The following is a 14,065-nucleotide window of genomic DNA, read 5'->3' on the forward strand; positions in this document are numbered from 1 at the left end:
TTATTAAAGATGATTTTTTTTCAATTGTAATGAAAATTCACAACATTTTTTGCAATTTTTTATTTATATATTAAAAAATATACAGTTTTTTGGAAAAAGGCTGCGTTAAATTATGCAGAAGGTACTGTGTAACATTTACTGAAAGTTTGAAACAAATATGTTTGGAAGATCCTTAGAAAACATGTAATTAGTATGAGAAAATAAAAGTTTTGGGAATCGAGCGACAAAAATTGGATTAACTTTTTAGTGCATTCCAGGTCCATAGGATGGATTATCTTCATCCTCTGCAAACTCCTCCTCCAGCTTCCTCTTGTTCCTCCTCCTGTTTACTCTTGCTTGTATTTCTAGACTCTTTACAGCCCTGTCTGCAGCCCGAAGGCGTTCCTTGTCTAATGCAAGCATCGCTCGTACCATGTTAGAACCTATCTTCATTCCCATATTTCTAAACACCTTGCACCTTACAATGTTGCCATCATTGAAAGTCGCAACAGCATCATACACACCAAAGTGAACTGTTTCTATTCCAACAAATACAGTCTTGGGGATTCTCGACCATATAACACTATTTACAGTTTCATTGGGGTTTTGAGTTTTTCCGTGAATACACTTTTTCAACAGTTCAGGTGCTGCTAAGTCTCTGAAAATAGGTTTTATCACCTCCATTATTGCATGAGGCAGACTATGCTTATGAGTGTACATTTCACCAGTTAGCAATCCTTTGTTATATTTACACCAACTGTCTTCTTCTTTGGGACACAAGCTATGTTGGGGATTTTCATCGGTTGAAGAAGTATGAAAAAAAAGAGCCCAAACAGCCTTCTTCATTTCGTCGACACTTTGTGTATTTTGCCTAATAGCCATTCCATAATAGTTCTGTATTTTGTCAATTACACTGTCAGTTAACCTTCCCTTCCCATCCAACCCTTTACGATCACTGAGTTTTTGTTTTTTGTACGAAGCTTTCAGTCGCCGAAGTCTTGTTCCCATTCGCTTCTGTACGTGTCCAATACACTCAAATTTCTGCACTACAACATCATCACCATAGGGGTTCAGTCCTTGAACATGTTTGAAACTTTTAGAATCACCGTCACCAAGGTAATTAATATATCGCACTTTATCACACGCCTCAGAACGCTGGAATATACTGGCAACACCAGCCACTTCCATTCCTCCACTACTGCCACTATAGTTAGCTTTGCAATTATTTTCATGTGTACCTTTATATTTTTGTGGACATCTACAATACTTTGATATTACTGCTACATCTAAAACTTTCCCTGTATACATACTGGTGGCAGATACAACACCATGAAGAGATGTGTGTCCCCGTTTTTGCCAGGTACCATCGAACGCTGCAGTCAAATCTCTGTTACCATTATTTTCCATTACTGCCTCTTCCAAAGCGTTCTTCATAGATTCTGTACAGACATCTTCTACTTTAGACCCTATTAATTTATTATAGGTCGTAAACTTGGTTGGGGGATTTGGAAGATTCATGATGCCACAGAAAATTGCATCTGCAGTAGCACCCTTACCAACTGAACGCAAGGAATAAACATATCTAATGTTGTGTTCGTAGATTTTGCAACCATTTTCTTCAGTTGCAGTTACTGCAACACTGTTCCAAAAGGTGGTCATGTATGAACACTTATCACATATCAGTTGTATTTCACTAGCAAGTCCTACGTGCTTTATTATGGAGAGTTCCAGACCAACTTCACTACAATTAATACATCTTACACAGTTTGAAAAAATTCCTTTGAGAACCGACATATCAAATATTTAATTGTTAAGGCTTTCGTGGCCACTTGTTGAAAAACTGCCTATTGGCTTCTGTCTCGGGTTCTTCGGCCGACGTTCATCTAATGATTTTTCTGACGTTTCGCCAGCCTCCATTGCCGGTGGTGAACTGGAGGCGAGCTCGCGGCCGCAGGCTATATGTACCTGGCGCGCCAACGTCCGAGGGCTTCTCCGCGGTCATTTCCGGTGCGTTTCTCCTCTTGCTACCTGCGACGGTCGTTCGCTGCAGTACGGGAAGCCAGGATCCATTTACCTTAAGGCTTTCCTCTTTCTTGTTGAAACTGTTCGCGTGTTTTTGTATTTCTACAGCTTCTCTGAACAGGCGCGTGTGATAGTGCTTCTCTACAGACAGAACTTCCGTGTCGGCGAATTTTATTACGTGGTCGGTCTCATTCAGTGCGTGCTCTGCCACGGCCGATTTCTCCACCTGCCCCAACCTGCAATGTCGCTTATGCTCTTTGATCCTGGTGTTAACATAAGCGACATTGCAGTCTACTTGTACTTGAGAGGTTAGGTTCACTCACTTGGTTATCGTCTTTATTGTTTACAGTAATAACACATACCTTTGGCTTTCCAACATTTCTCCTTTTCTTAAAAGCCTTCAGAGGATTTCTAATAACTTTACTTTTACTCATTATTATACTTCAACAAAGCAGAGACTCAAGAAACAGAATTAATTACGAATATTTTCGAGATAACGACAGAGTAAATAAACATGAAACAATCGACAATCACACCAGCGATATATATTGAACCATCACAGGTTAGCCACAACACATACTTTATCTCACATCACTAAAATGTACCTGATGAACACGGACGTTAATAATGACACCATTTGACAGCAGTTTAACAGCGCCACAGTGGGTCACGCCCATGTAGAACACATTTCAAAAAAAATTTAAAAATAGTTGTAGTCTTCGGAATTGTATAAATTATTTATCTATTAAAAGGTAATAGTCTGCAGATTCAGAAAACGCAAAAAAGTAAAAATTGAACTTTTCATGATTTTGAGCCTTTCCGGAGCCCCTTAAATAACGTAACTATCCGGCGAACGGTCCGGACACTTGGATGATGCGTCCAGGATACCGAGCAGCATACATAACACACGCCCGTTGGGCATTTTGATGATAACAGCCATACATCAACACGATATCGACCTTTTCCACAATTTGTAAACGGTCCATTTTAACACGGGTAATATATCACGAAGCAAATACCGGCCGCACTGGCGGAATGTTACGTGATACCACGTACTTACGTTTGTGACTATTACAGCGTCATATATCACAAAGCGAAAAAAGTGGTCCAACTAAAAATTCATATTTCTTTACGTACTACACGAATATGTAATAAAAATGAGGGTTCCTATTTTTAAAAAAACGCAGTTGATATCCTTTTGACCTATGGCAGCGGCATGTAGCGGGCCAACCATAGCGCCATCTGGTTTCCCCCTTGAAGCTACATGAGATCCGTTCTTTGTAGTTTTTTCGTTTGATGCTTATTTCGTGAGATATTTGACCCGGTCACTATCAATGGACCACCCTATACGTTGGTTATAGAATATGGTAAAAACGTGGTAAGAATATGTTACCGTCGCAAGTAAATGTGATGAAACAGTGAGAGCAGGCAAGATACAACATAGACATCTCACAGAAATGAAAACAACAAGTAAACGGGTGTGATCGGTGTTACGGCAAAGGAATTCAAGAGCCAAAACTTCCAAAACGGAATGCAACTTCAAAAACGTCAAAACATATACACTCCTGCAAATTGAAATAAGAACACCGTGAATTCATTGTCCCAGGAAGGGGAAACTTTATTGACACATTCCTGGGGTCAGATACATCACATGATCACACTGACAGAACCACAGGCACATAGACACAGGCAACAGAGCATGCACAATGTCGGCACTAGTATAGTGTATATCCACCTTTCGCAGCAATGCAGGCTGCTATTCTCCCATGGAGACGATCGTAGAGATGCTGGATGTAGTCCTGTGGAACGGCTTGCCATACCATTTCCACCTGGCGCCTCAGTTGGACCAGCGTTCGTGCTGGACGTGCAGACCGCGTGAGACGACGCTTCATCCAGTCCCAAACATGCTCAATGGGGGACAGATCAGGAGATCTTGCTGGCCAGGGTAGTTGACTTACACCTTCTAGAGCACGTTGGGTGGCACGGGATACATGCGGACGTGCATTGTCCTGTTGGAACAGCAAGTTCCCTTGCCGGTCTAGGAATGGTAGAACGATGGGTTCGATGACGGTTTGGATGTACCGTGCACTATTCAGTGTCCCCTCGACGATCACGAGTGGTGTACGGCCAGTGTAGGAGATCGCTCCCCACACCATGATGCCGGGTGTTGGCCCTGTGTGCCTCGGTCGTATGCAGTCCTGATTGTGGCGCTCACCTGCACGGCGCCAAACACGCATACGACCATCATTGTCACCAAGGCAGAAGCGACTCTCATCGCTGAAGACGACACGTCTCCATTCGTCCCTCCATTCACGCCTGTCGCGACACCACTGGAGGCGGGCTGCACGATGTTGGGGCGTGAGCGGAAGACGGCCTAACGGTGTGCGGGACCGTAGCCCAGCTTCATGGAGACGGTTGCGAATGGTCCTCGCCGATACCCCAGGAGCAACAGTGTCCCTAATTTGCTGGGAAGTGGCGGTACGGTCCCCTACGGCACTGCGTAGTATCCTACGGTCTTGGCGTGCATCCGTGCGTCGCTACGGTCCGGTCCCAGGTCGACGAGCACGTGCACCTTCCGCCGACCACTGGCGACAACATCGATTTACTGTGGAGACCTCACGCCCCACGTGTTGGCGCAGCTAGCGCCATTCGACGGCCAACACCGCGGTTCCAGGTGTGTCCGCTGTGCCGTGCGTGTGATCATTGCTTGTACAGCCCTCTCGCAGTGTCCGGAGCAAGTATGGTGGGTCTGACACACCGGTGCCAACGTGTTCTTTTTTCCATTTCCAGCAGTGTATTTTGACAGAGGAGACAGAAATTGTGTGATTGTGAAACTGTTGCATTCATTTGTTGCAGCTTATGTGTCGAACTACTATATTTTCATCATTTCCTTGGAGTGGTCACATTCACATTCATACTAACACCTAAATCTGGCACTGACTGACAAGGCGTGCAAATTACGTGCGTCGGTAACAGATTCTTGTCATACACTGGGCCCCCTTATCACTGAATCTGCGGGGCTGCTGTGGGAAGTTTCCTGAGTCAGAAGGACATCCAGCTAGTCTATCAGTCAATTCCAAGCAGAGTAACTGCTTGTATGAGAGCTTCTCATGGAGTAACGCGTTACTGACTTGCTCAATTTACGGAGCTCTTTCCCTTGAATAAATCAGAATTTTTTTCTGAAATTGTAATAATTTGTTTGTCTCTACACGTATATCACATCTACCGATTTCCATCCCATTGGGATAATTCCTTCGTGGCTTGTCGTTTCTTGCTCTTAGAGTTGATTTAAAACATACAATAGAGTGTATACTCGTAATGCCGGAATACGATATTATCACGTTATTTCTTTGGACGTCATTTTGCACTGTTCGGTAAAGTGTTGTCTCGCAGTTATCTGAGTTTACCGTGTGTAAAATCTTGTAAGCACGAACTGTGTTCCGAGTTATCTACAAGCTGAACCACAACTCCACCGACAAACTTTCAAAGGTGATAGTATGGTGCAAAACATGAAAAATAGGTCGTTATTCATGGGCTCTAAAATGAATCCGTTGGGCTATGAGCACTTGTTCATTATCGATACTGTGAAAAACAAGTGCTCATAGCTCGTAAGTTATGCACTTTAGAGCCAATGCTTACTGTGCATTTCTTTTTTTCTTAGCACCTCTCAAAATATGAAAAGCAAAGAGCTTCCAGTAGAAAAGATGTATCTCACAATAACGAAGATGAATTAGTCCTCATTGATACGTGTTACAAACCGGTCACAATGGGAAGGACCAGACCTCTTTGCTTCTTTCTTTTATCACTCGTTTATTACGTCAGAGAAATATATTTTAAGACCAAATTTAACTACATGAAATATTGCTCCCAGTAAAGGTTAACATAAGCAGTGACGAAACTTAGTTGTCTTAAGGGTTTCTGCTGGCAACAAATTTTAAGGAGGCAATGTAAGGTTTATATCAATTTAGCTAAAACACATAGCTAGTGATTGAATCACGACACAGACACTTCAACAATTTCGGTAACAAATAGCGTGAATTTGTACTCACAGTAACCAACCCACCAACACCCTTGTCATTGAATAAGTAGTAGGTCATTCGGAACGAATTAGCAACACCCCGCAACTAGGGGAGTTAATACCAACAGTCTTTAAATGTCTTGCTCCCCATTAAATAAACAAACTTACAGTAATTAAATGAATAACAAATCAAACATACTACGCTCCACTCAAACTCTTCAGTGGAAGCCAAGCCAAAATGAAGATTCCATTAACTGACCAACACTGAAGTCACACTAAAGCTCATCTCTCTGTTCCCAGACACACATGGGACAAACTTATACAAGACAAGATTTTGAAGGGCGCACATCAGTAAAACCGGTAGTGGAGCTAACTCGTGCCACTGAAAATTAAGGTACTAGACCGGGGCACAAGGTGGTATACAATTAGGCTGCCTTAGTGCTATACTGCACTCCAAAATATTAATTCAAATGGCTAATTCAAATTTAAGTACACATAAACCAGCATTAATTAACGAGGAATGACACCAGGTCGCTCGAAGGAATGAGAATACTTAATTGAAAAGACAAATGCCGGAAGCGGCAGAAACATCAAACACCTTCTCCGAGTTTTAACCAGAAGTCACTTCCCTCTATACAAGTAAACATTTAACCAAACACAAGGAAGGAACCCCAAAGAGAAAATTCAAATAAAACCCCCAAAAGATTATAAAGGACAGGGAACCCCAACATTTAAATTTAAAAGAATTAACTCTCCCCAAAGGCAGTGTAAACGCGAAGACCACACGTAAGAGGCCACCAAAATTGGTTACAAAAGGTCGTATACATTTGCTCCTTTTCTTTAAAGAAACGCAAGGCTGCTTAACTTCTGCTGGACCCCCGGTATGGCTCGTGTAGGATACAACAGGCAGCAACCCAAGCTAGGCGGTCGCAAGGCACGGCGAGCAAAATCAGGAGAGCAGACAGGCAGGCAGCCAACACATATCCTCCATCCTGAACCGGCAGACCGCGTACAACCAACTCCACATATACGTGGTTCCTTCCCACCTCGTACCTCGCGACGTCTCAGCAGGTAGCCCGAGCAAACGTCAACTGCCTCTCGCCCCGCGAATGCGGAAAACAACAAGGCAAGCAAAGATAAGAAACATCGAAGCATCGATAATGGACATCCAAGAAACTGGCGCGCCAGTAACGAGCGCCACGGCTCACTCATAGCTCTTTAAGATTAGCGTTTTAGAGCCCAAGTCTACTACACTCTGGTAAGACGTACACTTCATTCACCATTCAGTGCTCGTACTTGATATTTCTTAACCCAGCATTCTGGTATTTGGTAATATAATAATTCAGGTCCTATTAATAATTTCTATGGGTTGTCTAATTTATTTTACGATGATTATAGTTTGTCTCACAGTGATCTGTGAGAGGAGCTTGGCGCTAGGAATTTTCTTTATTTATGGGCGAGGGCACCTATGATGGCTTCCCGTTTCCCATCCTTTTTCGGATCGCCAGGGTAGCAGGTGGAGTCGTTTGAACGTTCAGTAGTGGCCCAAGTTGCTCCTGTTCTCAGTTCCTCAACCTGCCTTACCAACCTTGTAACTGCTATTTCTGCTCGATTTTAACGTCGCGAGGTCGCCTCCCTGTGAGATTGCGGCCCTCTGATTGGCCAGTTCAGTTGCGCGCCCGTTTTTCACCGGTAGGAGCCAACCACCCTCCGCGGATGGATAGTGGACAAAGGGGCAGTAGGGCAGTTCTAGTGTGGGCTTGCCAGAGACTGGACGTGCTGCTTCAAGAAGATGAAGTATCGGTAAGCATGAGCGCCGACGTGCACTGTAGCTTCGCGCCCTGCGGCCCAGAGGGAACCTTATAGGACATTTCTACTGATGTACGTTCCTTAAATTGCGATTTAAGCAAAATTTCCCGGTTATAAGACGTTAGGTTTTCCTTGTACAGTTGGGCATAATATGCGCGATGTGTTGGTTAGTCACAGTAGCTTTCAGTTCGGCACTAAAGTGTGTACTTTCATGCTCACTTTTCCGCTTCGCCTGGGAGTAGCTCTTTCAGTTCTCCCGTGCAAAATTTGACCCTGAGTTTAGGTGTTTCTAACTTGAAAACTTGTGCCCTTCGTCCTACGCTACGAGGTGAGTGTCTGGCGCCCTTTCATGTTTCGTTAACGTAGTCGGACCGCAAGCCAAAGTTATCTACACTCCTGGAAATTGAAATAAGAACACCGTGAATTCATTGTCCCAGGAAGGGGAAACTTTATTGACACATTCCTGGGGTCAGATACATCACATGATCACACTGACAGAACCACAGGCACATAGACACAGGCAACAGAGCATGCACAAGGTCGGCACTAGTACAGTGTATATCCACCTTTCGCAGCAATGCAGGCTGCTATTCTCCCATGGAGATGATCGTAGAGATGCTGAATGTAGTCCTGTGGAACGGCTTGCCATGCCATTTCCACCTGGCGCCTCAGTTGGACCAGCGTTCGTGCTGGACGTGCAGACCGCGTGAGACGACGCTTCATCCAGTCCCAAACATGCTCAATGGGGGACAGATCTGGAGATCTTGCTGGCCAGGGTAGTTGACTTACACCTTCTAGAGCACGTTGGGTGGTACGGGATACATGCGGACGTGCATTGTCCTGTTGGAACAGCAAGTTCCCTTGCCGGTCTAGGAATGGTAGAACGATGGGTTCGATGACGGTTTGGATGACCCGTGCACTATTCAGTGTCCCCTCGACGATCACCAATGGTGTACGGCCAGTGTAGGAGATCGCTCCCCACACCATGATGCCGGGTGTTGGCCCTGTGTGCCTCGCTCGTATGCAGTCCTGATTGTGGCGCTCACCTGCACGGCGCCAAACACGCATACGACCATCATTGGCACCAAGGCAGAAGCGACTCTCATCGCTGAAGACGACACGTCTCCATTCGTCCCTCCATTCACGCCTGTCGCGACACCACTGGAGGCGGGCTGCACGATGTTGGGGCGTGAGCGGAAGACGGCCTAACGGTGTGCGGGACCGTAGCCCAGCTTCATGGAGACGGTTGCGAATGGTCCTCGCCGATACCCCAGGAGCAACAGTGTCCCTAATTTGCTGGGAAGTGGCGGTGCGGTCCCCTACGGCACTGCGTAGTATCCTACGGTCTTGGCGTGCATCCGTGCGTCGCTGCGGTCCGGTCCCAGGTCGACGGGCACGTGCACCTTCCGCCGACCATTGGCGACAATATCGATGTACTGTGGAGACCTCACGCCCCACGTGTTGAGCAATTCGGCGGTACGTCCACCCGGCCTCCCGCATGCCCACTATACGCCCTCGCTCAAAGTCCGTCAACTGCACATACGGTTCACGTCCACGCTGTCGCGGCTTGCTACCAGTGTTAAAGACTGCGATGGAGCTCCGTATGCCACGGCAAACTGGCTGACACTGACGGCGGCGGTGCACAAATGCTGCGCAGCTAGCGCCATTCGACGGCCAACACCGCGGTTCCTGGTGTGTCCGCTGTGCCGTGCGTGTGATCATTGCTTGTACAGCCCTCTCGCAGTGTCCGGAGCAAGTATGGTGGGTCTGACACACCGGTGTCAATGTGTTCTTTTTTCCATTTCCAGGAGTGTTGTATCGCCTGTATGAATAGTTTCGCGTCTTGCTGGTTTTATTCCTTTAGTACAGGAGGCTACCTAGCGATTTACCCACAGTAGCATCTTTCTTAGTCTTTGACTGGTTCATGGTGGTGGTCGTTGCATGCCTGCAACCCCTTTCTTTAGTAAATTGGACTCCATGTGATAATACGGCGATCGTTCCTAAAATTCCTTTTCTCCTGCTATCGTGGCTTATTATGAACGAGCTTTGGGGCAGGCTGCTGAACTCAATTCTTCCTTTCTCCACCCCCATTTTATTGTATAATTGTTCAATATTCAACTGTTAAATAAACGAGACCTTTAATATTTACATTCTCCCTTTCATTACGTGAAGTCATCCTTAGTGTCACAGTAGAATAATGCAGAACTATGACGGTTGCTATAAGGTCGTGCAGGTCTCGCGCCATTGCGGGTGTGTGAAGTCTTATGGGACTTAACTGCTAAGTTCATCAGTCCCTAAGCTTACACACTACTTAGCCTAAATTATCCTAAGGACAAACACACACACACACCCATGCCCGAGGGACCAGCCGCACACTCCATGACTGCAGCGCCTAAGACCGCTCGGCTAATCCCGCGCGGCTCTCGCACCATTAATGATAGGATAAAGATTCAATATGGCGCGCCTGGCACGACCATTGCACGCATGGCACCGATAATAGTAATAATAATTTTCGATTATTCCCCATTGATAAACTGGGAAGTGTTCACGGCTCAGTGTGAATACATGAGCTCTAAATCCATTTGATGTGGTGGAAGTAGTGGCCTCTGTTTTATCTTGCTGGTTTAGAAAAAAATATCAAAAATCACAGCCCCTACAACAAGGGATAGTAACCTGAAAAAAACGAGCCACCGCTTTTACTCTTTTTTCTTGTTTTTGTCCTTACTACTACCTCTCAAACGTTTTGGTGTTCTGGTTCAGAAGGTTTCGTCGACTCTAACCTTGATTATCTTGACTCTTTGAACCTTCGTCATAGGTAACTGCAGCATCTCGCCGTACGGATTACCTGCTTTGCATGACTGTAAATAAATGCAAGATGGCGCCTAGAGAAAGAAGTTGCTAATACCTTATTGCAGCACTAACAGTACAGAGCATGTAACATCTGTTAAATATCTAAGGCTGTTACCAGGAAACGATGAGATATGAACCAGAATTTCTTTGTTGGGACGATGCTGAAAACTATTTTGCATGGATGGAAGTGGACAGAAGTAGACATGACTTCATGCGTGCCTCAGGGACGTGTGTCGAGACACTTGCTGCTCATAAAGTGGATAAATAACCTGTCAGACAATAGTAACCTGATCCAGTTATCTATAATGAATTAATTCTGTATACTGTAGGGAATATAGTTTCCCCATAGAGTTTTTCCACGGAGACAGACTTCCTAACTGTTAATCATATTCAGCTGCAGGACAGTAACTCATGCATAATATGGGATGACCTGCGTTAAATACGAGTGCACGACTTTAATCGCCAGATTAAACAGTTTAGAGCTTGCTCGGTCTGTGTAAGTATACCCGGGCCCGACTTTACTGACTTGGCTTTCATGCTGCGGCTGCGCCCATTTCTCTCGTCTGGCATCGTATATGGCTTTTTATAGTGTGAGGATTATTCGAATAAAGGATTCCGCAGAGAGCCACTGCTTTTACTCTTTTTTCTTGTTTTGGTCCTTACTACTACCTCTCAAAGGTTTTGGTGGAGTTCTGGTTCAGAAGGTTTCATCGACTCTAACCTTGATTATCTTCACTCTTCGAACCTTCGTCATGGGTAACTGCAGCATCTCGCCGTACCGATTACCTGCTTTGCATGACTGTAAATAAATGCAAGATGGCGCCTAGAGAAAGAAGTTGCTAATACCTTATTGCAGCACTAACAGTACAGAGCATGTAACATCTGTTAAATATCTAAGGCTGTTACCAGGAAACGATGAGATATGAATCAGAATTTCTTTGTTGGGACGATGCTGAAAACTATTTTGCATGGATGGAAGTGGACAGAAGTAGAAATGACTTCATGCATGCCTCAGGGACGTGTGTCGAGACACTTGCTGCTCATAAAGTGGATAAATAACCTGTCAGACAATAGTAACCGTAGTCGTTTTGCAGATGATCCAGTTATCTATAATGAATTAATTCTGTATACTGTAGGGAATATAGTTTCCCCCTAGAATTTTTCCACGGAGACAGACTTCCTAACTGTTAATCATATTCGGCTGCAGGACAGTAACTCATGCATAATACTGGATGACCTGCGTTAAATACGAGTGCACGACTTTAATCGCCAGATTAAACAGTTTAGAGCTTGCTCGGTCTGTGTAAGTACACCCGGGCCCGACTTTACGGACATGGCTTTCATGCTGCGGCTGCGCCCATTTCTCTCGTCTGGCATCGTATATGGCTTTTTATAGTGTGAGGATTATTCGAATAAAGGATTCCGCAGAGGGCTTTACGCAGCAGGACTCGCGCAGTAAACGGTGTCTTTTACGGTTATAAGCATCAGCCGTGCTGTGTTTTTTATTTCCGCTTCGGCTGGTAACAGTGGACTGTGCGGGCCCTGGCACTCCATAAACGGGGGGCGTAAAGCCGGTCGGCGCATAACAGGGCGAGGCTCCGACTGCCCGCTTTCCTCGTCTGCTCTGCAGTCCGGTGACCCGCTTGTAACAGCGGCGGCGCGGCGCTGAATGTGTCCACACGAAATACAGGGGACCTCGTGAAGACCGGGGGCGTGGTTATAAAGAAATTCCGCCTCCGGCAAATACTTACGTTGTCATCATAATTTAATATCGATTACAATTTGTATACTTTGACTGTGAAACCGAGGATAAACTGTTACTACTTATACAATGCGCGCTTAATAGTTCGCTACACTGACAGAAAAAATAGCAACACCAAGTAGGAGATGTGCAACATAAACCAAACTATTTACGAGTGTTTGTACATCTGAAACATTCTCGAACATATTCTCAGTTCGAATATAATGAATTTCCTTGAGACAGAGAAGTTGCTGTCCATGGATCAGCACGGCTTTAGAAAGCATCGCTCCTGCGAAACGCAACTCGCCCTTTTTCACATGATATCCTGCGAAACATACTCGAACATATTCTCAGTTCGAATATAATGAATTTCCTTGAGACAGGCTATCAGACGGATGCCATATTCCTTGACTCGGTGCCCCACTGCAGACTCTTAACTAAGGTGCGAGCATATGGGATTGGTTCCCAAATATGTGAGTGGCTCGAAGACTTCTTAAGTAATAGAACCCAGTACGTTGTCCTCGATGGTGAGTGTTCATCGGAGGTGAGGTTATCATCTGGAGTGCCCCAGGGAAGTGTGGTAGGTCCGCTGTTGTTTTCTATCTACATAAATGATCTTTTGGATAGGGTGGATAGCAACGTGCGGCTCTTTGCTGATGATGCTGTGGTGTACGGGAAGGTGTCGTCGTTGAATGACTGTTGGAGGATACAAGATGACTTGGACAAGATTTGTGATTGGTGTAAAGAATGGTAGCTAACTTCAAATGTAGATAAATGTAAATTAATGCAGATGAATAGGAAAAAGAATTCTGTAGTGTTTGAATACTCCATTAGTAGTGTAGCGCTTGATACAGTCACGTCGATTAAATGTTTGGGCGTAACACTGCAGAGCGATATAAAGTGGGACAAGCTCGTAATGTCAGTTGTGGCGAAGGAGGATAGTCGTCTTCGGTTCATTGGTAGAATTTTGGGAAGATGTGGTTCATTTGTAAAGGAGACCGATTATAAAACACTAATACGACCTATTCTTGAGTACTGCTCGAGCGTTTGGGATCCCTATCAGGTCGGATTGAGGGAGGACATAGAAGCAATTCAGAGGCGGGATACTAGATTTGTTACTGGTAGGTTTGATCATCACGCGAGTGTTACGGAAATGCTCCAGGAACTCGGATAGGAGTCTCTAGAAGAAAGGAGGTGATCTTTTCGTGAATCGCTACTGAGGAAATTTAGAGAACCATCATTTGAGGCTGACTGCGGCACTATTTTACTGCCGCCAACTTACATTTTGCGAGCCGGCCGGAGTGGCCGTGCGGTTCTAGGCGCTACAGTCTGGAACCGAGCGACCGCTACGGTCGCAGGTTCGAATCCTGCCTCGGGCATGGATGTGTGTGATGTCCTTAGGTTAGTTGGGTTTAATTAGTTCTAAGTTCTAGGTGACTGATGACCGCAGAAGTTAAGTCGCATAGTGCTCAGAGCCATTTGAACCATACATTTTGCGGAAAGACCACAAAGATAAGAGAGATAGGGGCTCGTACAGAGGCATATAGGCAGTCATTTTTCCCTCGTTCTGTTTGGGAGTGGAACAGGGAGAGAAGATGCTAGTTGTGGTACGAGGTATACTCCGCCACGCACCGTGTGGTGGATTG

The sequence above is a fragment of the Schistocerca cancellata genome, chromosome 5 (assembly GCF_023864275.1).
Source record: "Schistocerca cancellata isolate TAMUIC-IGC-003103 chromosome 5, iqSchCanc2.1, whole genome shotgun sequence".
Classification (NCBI taxonomy): Eukaryota; Metazoa; Arthropoda; class Insecta; order Orthoptera; family Acrididae; genus Schistocerca; species Schistocerca cancellata.